The 10598-nt window shown below is 43.6% G+C and overlaps 1 pseudogene across 1 annotated transcript; it reads right to left on the reverse strand.

The window, feature by feature from the left end:
* Positions 1-1790: 1790 nt before the first annotated feature.
* On the reverse strand, positions 1791-9194 carry LOC306826279 (annotated as a pseudogene). The gene is made up of 2 exons: positions 7515-9194; positions 1791-3554 (listed from the first exon to the last, which is right to left on the reverse strand). The product of its transcript is annotated as an uncharacterized misc_RNA (transcript).
* Between the last annotated feature and the right edge of the window lie 1404 nt (positions 9195-10598).

The following is a 10598-nucleotide window of genomic DNA, read 5'->3' on the forward strand; positions in this document are numbered from 1 at the left end:
TGTTTGTCCTGGTGGAGGTGTTGGGGGGAGTGAGAAGGAGGGAGGGGGTGTGTAGAGGGGTGCTGGGGGGACAGGTACTGGCTGCAGCGACGGGGCTGTCAAACCTGTTAATAAACAAGTTGAGCTGGTTTGCTCTCTCAGGGTCCCCGTCTTCTGCATTGTTATTTTTCTTCTTGCAGCCTGTGATGGTTTTCATGCCCTCCCAGACCTCCCTCATGTTGTTCTGCTGCAGCTTCTGTTCTACCTTCCTTCTGTACTCCTCCTTTGCCTCTCGGAGTCTGACCTTGAGTTCCCCCCTGCACACGCTTCAGCTCTGCCTGGTCTCCCTCCTTGAATGCCCTTTTCTTCCTGTTAAGGATCTGCTTGACATCGCTGGTGATCCAGGGCTTGTTATTCGGGAAGCAGCGCACAGTTTTAGTGGGAACCACAACGTCCATATAGAAGTTCATGTAGTCAGTTGTGCAGTGTGTGACCCCCTCAATGTCCTCACCATGAGTCTCTTGCAGGGCACTCCAGTCAGTGGTCTCAAAACAGTCTCTGAGGGCCTCCTCTTCCTCGGGAGACCACTTTCTGAAGGTGCGTGTTGTTTCCGGTTGTCTCTGGATCTTAGTCTTGTACTGTGGCTTGAGTAGGACCAGGTTGTGATCGGACTTCCCCAGAGGTGGTAAGGGGGTGGCAGTGTCGGCGTCCTTCACGTTTGCATACAGGAGGTCTATTGTCCTGTTCTTCCTGGTGGGACAGCTTACAAACTGGTGAAAGTCTGGTAGTGTGGAATTCAATGTAACATGGTTAAAGTCCCCTGAGATGGCAATGAAAGCATCAGGGTGCAGTGTTTCTAATCTCGAGATGTTCGAGTGGATGACGTCACACGCAGTCTCGACGTGTGCTTGCGGGGGATGTAAACAACAACAACAATGGCGTGGGAGAACTCGCTGAGCATGTAGTAAGGACGGAGACCTACCGAATGTGTGAATTCAACACACATTCAAACATTATTCTTATTCTTTAGTCTTGAGACACTAAAGCATTTTCATTTACTTGTCATTTTGGTTCAGGCCCCTCAATATGATGAAGGGAAGTTTAAACACAACAACACAGCGTTAATTTATAATTCAAATCAAATATAAATCTTTTGACAGTTTAAGTTTGTCCCAGCTAGGAAAAAAGTATGCAGATATTTTACTCACATTCAACTACTTTCAGCAAATTACCTGTTGTACTGTTGTAATGGGTAAATATAAAAATAAAGGGGCACGATCCTATTGAGGCTAACAGAAACAGTCACCTGCTGTAGTTAACTAGTCTACTTGTTTCCTATATGATTAGAGCTCACTATAAAATTATCTAATATCCGTCCCATAGGATAACTAGGTACCACTACAACCCCTTCACAGCTGCCCCTCTATTGTCGATGCTCGGTGGTATGAGGTGTGAAAATCTGTTTCTTGTTAGTGTGCCGTAGTGTGGTGGGTCAATGCTTACCTCCGAGGCTCACGTGGCGCCGTGAAAAAACCCAATCAAAGACGGAGGATTTTGGAAGATTTTATTAAATTTATGAACAAAAGTCATGGTGAGCGGTGAAAGAGTCCACGGCTAAACAGACACAGGAAGGAGCGTCACTTAAAGACACTCAAACATTTACAGAACAGACAAGAAGAGGTCAAAGTACCGCCCATAAAGTTTGATTGACAGGTGACGACCATCACATCTCAGCAACGAGCAAGAATAAAAATGAAGTTGAAGATTTGAAACACATCAAGTTAAACCTCTGTCTCCTTAATGACTTCTGTCTATTTCAGTTTACACAACTCAGCAGAGTCTCCAACATAATCAAACCCGAGTCCAGCATGTAGAGGCTGAGTGAATGTGGTCTGGACTCTGTGGAGGAGAGTCATGGTTTCAGAGATGTTGTAGAAAGACAGAATACCTGCTCTTTGATCCAGGTACACTCCTACTCTGGAGGACCGAGGACCTGAGACAGGAGTCCTGACATTGTTGTAACAAAAGTTATAACTGTTGTTGTCACAATATAACATCCAAGATTTGTCATTACAGCCAAACAAACATTCATCTGCTCTCCCTGCTCTGCTGATATTCTTGTATGTGACTGCTACAGAAACTCCTCTTCCTCTCCACTCCACCTCCCAGTAACAACGTCCAGTCAGACTCTCTTTACTCAGGACCTGAGACCAATAACCAGTGAATCTGTCTGGGTGACTAGAATAAGACTGACGTTCACTCACTCGTGTTACTTTTCTGTTCCCATCAGATAAAAACAGACGTGTGTTTGCTGTGTTTGGATCCAGTGTGATGTCACATGAATATTTTAAGAACTCAGCTCTGGTCTTGGGCTTTGATTCTGGTTCTGGTTTGGGTTGTGGCAGTAAAACATCCACTTGAGTCAGTGTCTGTGAGATGTTTGTCCATTTGTCTGTCAGGACGTCCTGTAGTTTATCTCTGACTTCTGACACAGCTGCTGTCACTTCCTCAAAGTACCTCAGAGGACGGATCTTGATGCTGGATGAGTGTGTAGATTCACTGAGTGCTGACACTGAGGGGTAGTCCTGTAGAAACTGGTTGTGATCTTGTGTGTGTGAGAGCTTCTCCAGTTCAGCGTCTTTCCTCTTCAGCTCAGTGATCTCCTGCTCCAGCTTCTCCTGACGCTCTCTGACTCGACTCACTTCAGTTTCCTGCTGGGATCTGACCTGCTGCTTCACATCAGAGCGTCTTTTCTCCATGAGACGGATCAGCTCAGTGAACATCTTCTCACTGTTCCCCACTGTTTTATCAGCAGAGCCATTGATAGCCTTCACCTTCTGTTGGAGCAGCTTCATGCCGTTCTTACTTTCGTGAATTCTCTGCTGGATGTTTTGTCGACTCACCTCGAGCTCTCTCTGCTTCTCGCTCCTTTCTGCTGCAGCTGAGACTGTGTCGTGACCTTTGTGTTCGTCCACAGAGCAGAGATAACAGATAGACTGCTGATCAGAGCGACAGAACATCTTCATCACCTCATTATGACGAGAGCAGACGTTCTCCTGCAGCTTCTTGGAGGGCTCCACCAGCTTATGTTTCTTAAATGGAGGTACTTTAAAATGAGGCTGGAGGTGTTTCTCACAGTAAGAGGCCAGACACTGCAGACAGGACTTACAGGCTTTCAGTTTCCTCCCGGTGCAGACATCACAGGCCACATCTTCAGGTCCAGCATAGCAGAGATCAACAGGAGCAGCTTGGAGTCCAGTCTTCTTCAGCTCCTCCACTAAAACTGCTAACATGGTGTTTTTCACCAGGACAGGCCTCGGTGTGAAGTCCTGTCTGCACTGAGGGCAGCTGTAGACTCTCTTCTCATCCTGTGTATCCCAGTGTCTTTTAATACACTTCATACAGTAGCTGTGTCCACAGGGAATAGTCACCGGATCCTTCAGTAGATCCAGACAGATTGAACAAGAAAAAGCCTCCCTGTCTAGCTGAACTCCTTTCTGTGCCATTTCTCCTCTCTGTAACAACGACTGTCAGAGTTTCACTTCTTGAGAAATCAAACTAGTTTCCCCTCTGATCTACACAGCATGTGTTTGTTCAGAGTCTGTGCAACTCTTGTTGGTTACACCCATCCTCAACTTGTAGATATGAAGGGGAGGGAACCAGGAAATACAGAGTCAGAGCGGCTGGCTATGGCTCAATCTCAGTTCCCCTATTTGCACCGAGTGTCCTCCGAGTTGTCTCCTCCACTTGCGTCTTAGTCCCTTCCACCAGAGATGCACGGAGGAAACGAAGCAGAGGAGAGAGGACAGAGGAAATCAGCTTTAATACACATGAGACGTCGTTTCCTCTACAGCTTCACATGGCGCTGATCACGTTCAGCTGTCAATCAGCCGAACAGCTGTTTATGTCCACACACACACACGCACTGTATTATTTCTAATCAAACACACGCACTGTATTATTTCTCATCAAACACACACACTGTATTATTTCTCATCAAACACACACAGTTACAGTGTTTAGTGTCTTTACCTGATAAAAAAAACACCTGAAGAACAACCTGCAGTCTACTCATAACCAAAAGGACAGTTTCTACTGACTAAAAGATTTCATTTTGAATTGTCTATAATTATTGATTATTATTAAACAGTTTGGACTTAACCTAGCCTGTATTTAGACAGTGAACTCTGTATTTTATAAAAACAGATATTTATGTGTCAGGATACTGAAAATGATTGATTATAATCTAAATGATGAAACGTTCAGAAGATAAATAAGTGAGAATATTAAAACCGCAAGCGGTGATGAAGGGACCGAAGCACCCCACGCATGTCGGCGCGTGTCGCGACCGCGAGAGTGCGACCGCAGGAGTGCAGCCGCGACACGAGGCCAAGCAGCAGGCCTTACAGTCATCGAACGTTAAAAAATTGGAGTGTGCCGAGACATCAAAGTTTGATGGTACGCCGTGGCCACGCCCTTTGACGAAATAACGTGCGGAGCACAAAGAGAGATCTTCAACATGTCGAGAACACACTAAGATTGAGTTTACGATGATCGGATAAACGCTTTGGGAGGAGTTCGTTCAAATAGCTAACCTGTGAAAAAGGAATTTCAGCCATTTTTCTTGCATTAAAAAAAATATGGCGGACTTCCTGTTTGGTTATGACCATGGGTGTAAGAGGCTTTTATGTATCTCCTGACATGCCCAATGAGCATAAAATTTTTTGTGTATGTAGGACAAAAAAACCTAAATGGGGAGGCCTTTTTGAAAATTTCAAGGGGGCGCCACTGAGTAAATTAGCCACGCCCACTTTTTATGCCAACATGTCTAGTTTTATTTTTCCACTGGGATCATGTGTATGATGTTTGATGAATGTATGACTATAGTGAGGCCCGTTACAAACTACTTCCTGTTTGTGACGAACAACGCGTCAGTATGACCACGCCCTTTGAGGAAATAACGTGCAGAGAACAACGAGAGATCTTCAACATGTCGAGAACACACTGACATTCTCATTGTGTCAATCGGATAAACGCTTTTGGAGGAGTTCGTTCAAATAGCTAACCTGTGAAACGCGAATTTTCGCCATTGAAAAAAAATATGGCGGACTTCCTGTTTGGTTTTGACTATGGGTGTAAGAGGATTTTATGTGAGATCTCGCATGCTGAATGTGCCTAAAAATTGTCGTGCACGTACGATGAAAAAACCTCAAAATTTGAAGGGGGCGCCACTGAGTCATTTTGCTAATTTTTTTTACGAAATGACAAAAATATCAAATTTTTCGCCAGACCCGATGACGTTGGAGATTTTGATGAGTTTTCATTCACGTTCAAGCCGTCAAAAGTGGCTCCAAAGAGGCGGAACAAAAAAAAAAAAAATAATAATCATTTGGGTTTCAATAGGGTCCTTCGCACTGGTCAGTGCTTCGGTCCCTAATAAAACGGACTCCTCTTCGTCAGACTCTTTTTAATCCCAGCTCATCACAGAGCGACTCTTTACAAACTCACTGATGTTCATCATCTGTTTAAATGTCCCACGCTCCGTTTCGCGTCAATAATCCCCAAAACATGATTTAGCTGCCCCTATGTGACTAAGAGTAAAGGTTAAACCTGTGCAGTTAGCATTAGCATTAGACTTAAAACTTATATAGTATGTACATAACCTGTGAGGAGAGAAAAACATGTGCTGATTAAAAGAGACCTGTAAACAGTTAAAGAGCCTTAGAAACAAAGTGCTGACCTTCTAGAAACTAGTTACATGTGCATGTACAGAGGTGTTTGAGGTAGTGCCAGAGGTGTGAGTACAGTCATTAAACAGTCAATGCAGCGATGCAGACTGGGCCATTAAAGTGCTCAGCAACATAAAGGAGCAGTGTTTAGCATTAAGTGTCCAAAACAATAAGGTGAAACCAGGAGTGCTTAGGGTGATTGCCATTAAAGTACCCAACTATTGAGGAGCAGATGAGCATTAAGTGTCAAAGACAATAGAGTGAAACTTGACCTAGTTAGAGAGATCATGTCAACCATTACAGATGTAGCATAACACAACAGTAGGATGAAACCAGACATGATTAGGGTGATTATCATTAAAGTGACCTGTGCTCAGTAAGGTGACTATCAATATGCATTAAAGTGTGAGGTGTGAAAATCTGTTTCTTGTTAGTGTGCCGTAGTGTGGTGGGTCAATGCTTACCTCCGAGGCTCACGGGGCGCCGTGAAGAAACCCAATCAAAAAAGGAGGATTTTGGAAGATTTTATTACATTTATTGATTTTTTTTTTTTAAAAATTTAAAGGTGAAAAATCTGACAAAGTCTTTTAAAACTCCAATACAAATCAGTAAAGTAAGAAATTATACAAGGACAAAATAGAAGTTAAAGATAAGATTTTAAAAGTTTAAAACCAAGTGCCTGAACCACAAGAATCCTTCATGAACCTCTTCACCTGTCGTAAGTTCAAACCGGTACATCTCAAAACCACACGCTATCATAAGTGTGTGTGTGGTTCATCGCTGCATACGGTTTACCAAAACATTGTCAGGGTTACATCATTAATTAAAACAAAAAAAGGAAAGAAGAACATGGGATTACGTATGAGCAAACAAAAGCAGTTATGATTATCTAATAGGTTTAATGGATTAAATGATCAAAATACAGAAATTGCAAAACAAATTCAGCAAATTGCATCTTTTCTATCATTTTCAACACACTCATCTCCCGTCACCCCAAACACACAGGTAAAATTAAAGTAAGCCACGCCCACTGCTAATTACTGGAAACTATATCAAACCCATATAAGGAGCAAAATATAACAAATAATCAACAGAGGTAAAAACACACATTATGGCTCCGACACATCAAATCAGTAAAGTGTGTTCAATGTCTCTCCTTCAATCATTTCATGAACACATTCACTTCATCCACACAATCACTTTGTTTGATCAGAATCTCTGCTCACAGAAAACCAGGATTTATCTCCTTATTGATTTAATCAGGAGGATTACATTTTTAAAACACCTCAGAGGACATTTTTACATCACTTTGAATATGATCAACATTTATTCTGACTAACTCGTTTCTTTAAGTGGGATTTTATAGATTTTCTACAAATGTTCAAAGTGGTGAGAAGAGAAAATCAGCATGAAAGAAAAGTTTGCTGCTCTCTCTCTCTCTCTCTTCAGACTCTGAATCAGAACAGAAACAACAGCATATAAATGTATGAATACAAATAATCAAACATGGAGAGCAGAGAGAAGTTGATGTTTTCACACAGAGAAATGTCAGTTCAGGTGAACAAAAGTCATGGTGAGCAGTGAAAGAGTCCACGGCTAAACAGACACAGGAAGGAGCGTCACTTAAAGACACTCAAACATTTACAGAACAGACGAGAAGAGGTCAAAGTACCGCCCATAAAGTTTGATTGACAGGTGACGACCATCACATCTCAGCAACGAGCAAGAATAAAAAATCAAGTTGAAGATTTGAAACACAGCAAGTTAAACATCTGTCTCCGTAATGACTTCTGTCTACTTCAGTTTACACAACTCAGCAGAGGATCCATATTCATAAAACCCGAGTCCAGCATGTAGAGGCTGAGTGAATGTGGTCTGGACTCTGTGGAGGAGAGTCATGGTTTCAGAGATGCTGTAGAAGGACAGAATACCTGCTCTGTGATCCAGGTACACTCCTACTCTGGAGGACCGAGGACCTGAGACAGGAGTCCTGACTTTGTTGTACCAAAAGTAATAACTGTTGTTGTCACAATCTAACATCCAAGATTTGTCATTATCTCCAAACCAACATTCAAATGAGTTCCCTGCTCTGCTGATATTCTTGTATGTGACTGCTACATAAACTCCTCCTCCTCTCCACTCCACCTCCCAGTAACAACGTCCAGTCAGACTCTCTTTACTCAGGACCTGATGCCAATAAGTGAATCTGTCTGGGTGACTAGAATAAGACTGATGTTTACTCATCACTGTTACTTTTCTGTTCTCATCAGATAATAACAGCCATGTGTTTGCTGTGTTTGGATCCAGTGTGATGTCACATGAATATCTTAAGAACTCAGCTCTGGTCTTGGGCTCTGGTTCTGGTTCTGGTTCTGGTTGTGGCAGTAAAACATCCACTTGAGTCAGTGTCTGTGAGACGTTTGTCCATTTGTCTGTCAGGACGTCCTGTAGTTTATCTCTGACTTCTGACACAGCTGCTGTCACGTCCTCAAAGTACCTCAGAGGACGGATCTTGATGCTGGATGAGTGTGTAGATTCACTGAGTGCTGACACTGAGGGGTAGTCCTGTAGAAACTGGTTGTGATCTTGTGTGTGTGAGAGCTTCTCCAGTTCAGCGTCTTTCCTCTTCAGCTCAGTGATCTCCTGCTCCAGCTTCTCCTGACGCTCTCTGACTCGACTCACTTCAGTTTGCTGCTGGGATCTGACCTGCTGCGTCACATCAGAGCGTCTTTTCTCCATGAGACGGATCAGCTCAGTGAACATCTTTTCACTGTTCCCCACTGTTTTATCAGCAGAGCCATTGATAGCCTCCTCCTCCTGATGGAGCAGCTTCACATCTTTCTCTCCATCCTGGATTCTCTGCTGGATGTTTTGTCGACTCACCTCGAGCTCTCTCTGCTTCTCGCTCCTTTCTGCTGCAGCTGAGACTGTGTCGTGACCTTTGTGTTCGTCCATTAAACAGAGATAACAGATAGACTGCTGATCAGTACGACAGAATAATTTCATTTCCTCATTATGACGAGAGCAGACGTTCTCCTGGAGCTTCTTGGAGGGCTCCACCAGCTTGTGTTTCTTAAATGGAGGTACTTTAAAATGAGGCTGGAGGTGTTTCTCACAGTAAGAGGCCAGACACTGCAGACAGGACTTACAGGCTTTCAGTTTCCTCCCGGTGCAGACATCACAGGCCACATCTTCAGGTCCAGCATAGCAGAGATCAGCAGGAGCAGCTTGGAGTCCAGTCTTCTTCAGCTCCTCCACTAAAACTGCTAACATGGTGTTTTTCACCAGGACAGGCCTCGGTGTGAAGTCCTGTCTGCACTGAGGGCAGCTGTAGACTCTCTTCTCATCCTGTGTATCCCAGTGGTTTTTAATACACTTCATACAGTAACTGTGTCCACAGGGAAGAGCGACCGGATCCTTCAGTAGATCCAGACAGATGGAACAAGAGAAAGCCTCCCGGTCTAGCTGAACTCCTTTCTGTGCCATTTCTCCTCTCGGTAACAACGACTGTCTGAGTTTCACTTCCTGAGAAATCAAACTGGTTTGACCTCTGATCTACACAGCATGTGTTTGTTCACAGTCTGCTCTCGCACATGTTGGTTACACCCATCCTCAAACATTAGATCTGATGTGGAGAGAAGGAGGAAATACACGTCAGAGTGGGGCTGGCTGTGTGTGAGAGCAGGAAGAAGAGGGAGGGGTTAACAAGCTCTGATTGGTTCCAGGAAGAGGAGCGGCGTGAGAGAGACGTTCCTGTTTGCAGCTTTATATGCTGAAGGCGAAGCTGCAGCACTGTATTCATGCCATGATAGTAAATCTTTCACCGTGTTTCCAGCTTCTGATCATGCATCGTCGTGTCTATCATGCCCTCCTGCAGCAGGAATCTCCTGACTGAGCCATAAAAGCTTTCATTTAAACAAGTTAAAGATATTGATCCTTTCTCTTTGCTAAGGTCGAGTTTTACCAACATGAAACACAGATTATAAAGGTGGGTTTGTTGCAGTTTTAAAAGGACGATATATATCAAAATGTGTCCACAAGAGCCAAGCAGGGAAAGAGATGAAGAACACTTCTAGTATCTTAGAAACAAGTTACACAACACAGAGCTTAAAGAATAACATTTACTCTTTTTTTAAAGTATTCTTTCTGGACAGTATTCTTTGCGTTCTCTGGACCTTTTTATGCTTTCTGTTACAAACGCTCCAACAGGAACGGGAAAAAGACTTTCATGTATTTTTCTTTTTAACTCTATTGATCCCCGAGATGAAATTACTGTGTTTTCACCCTGGTGGACATTCAACAGGATCTGTGGGCATGCACTGAGAGACGTCAGAGTGACGGCTTGTGCCCAAGGAAGTGAAGTCAATTTCCATACAGCAGGACTCGAAACCAGCGACCCTCCAGTTCCCAACCCGACCCGACTGAGCTATCCTGCCACCCCTCAAAAGTCTGCAGCCTCAGCCTGGAATCTGTTGGAGAATGACGTCAAACTAAAAGAGCTGTCCTGTGATGTTTTTAAATCTAAAATGAAAAAAAACAAAACATGGAAACAAATTCAATAGGATGCCGATGTTTTTAGCTCGACTGCTTGGACATGGTTCTATTATAATGCAAAATGTTGTGTTTTGTAAATTGTACTTTGTGTCACTCTGTTTTTTTTTTGCTGCTGCCTGTCCTGGCCGTGTATGTCTCCCTTGAAAGAGTTTTTCTGTTTGTTTTCATTGTCATGTACATGTTTATTGGCTGCCCTGATAGTGACCATGCATGATGATGAGTCTCAGGTGTCTCAGGTGAAAGGTGCTAGTCGTCAAGTTGAACACTAGAGGTCTCCCTCTGCTTCTCTGTCTCTCTCTGCTCGGCTCCTGTCTGTGTTTACCTCCCAGCTCTGCT

This window comes from Symphodus melops (genome assembly GCF_947650265.1).
Source record: "Symphodus melops genome assembly, chromosome: 7".
Lineage (NCBI taxonomy): Eukaryota > Metazoa > Chordata > Actinopteri > Labriformes > Labridae > Symphodus > Symphodus melops.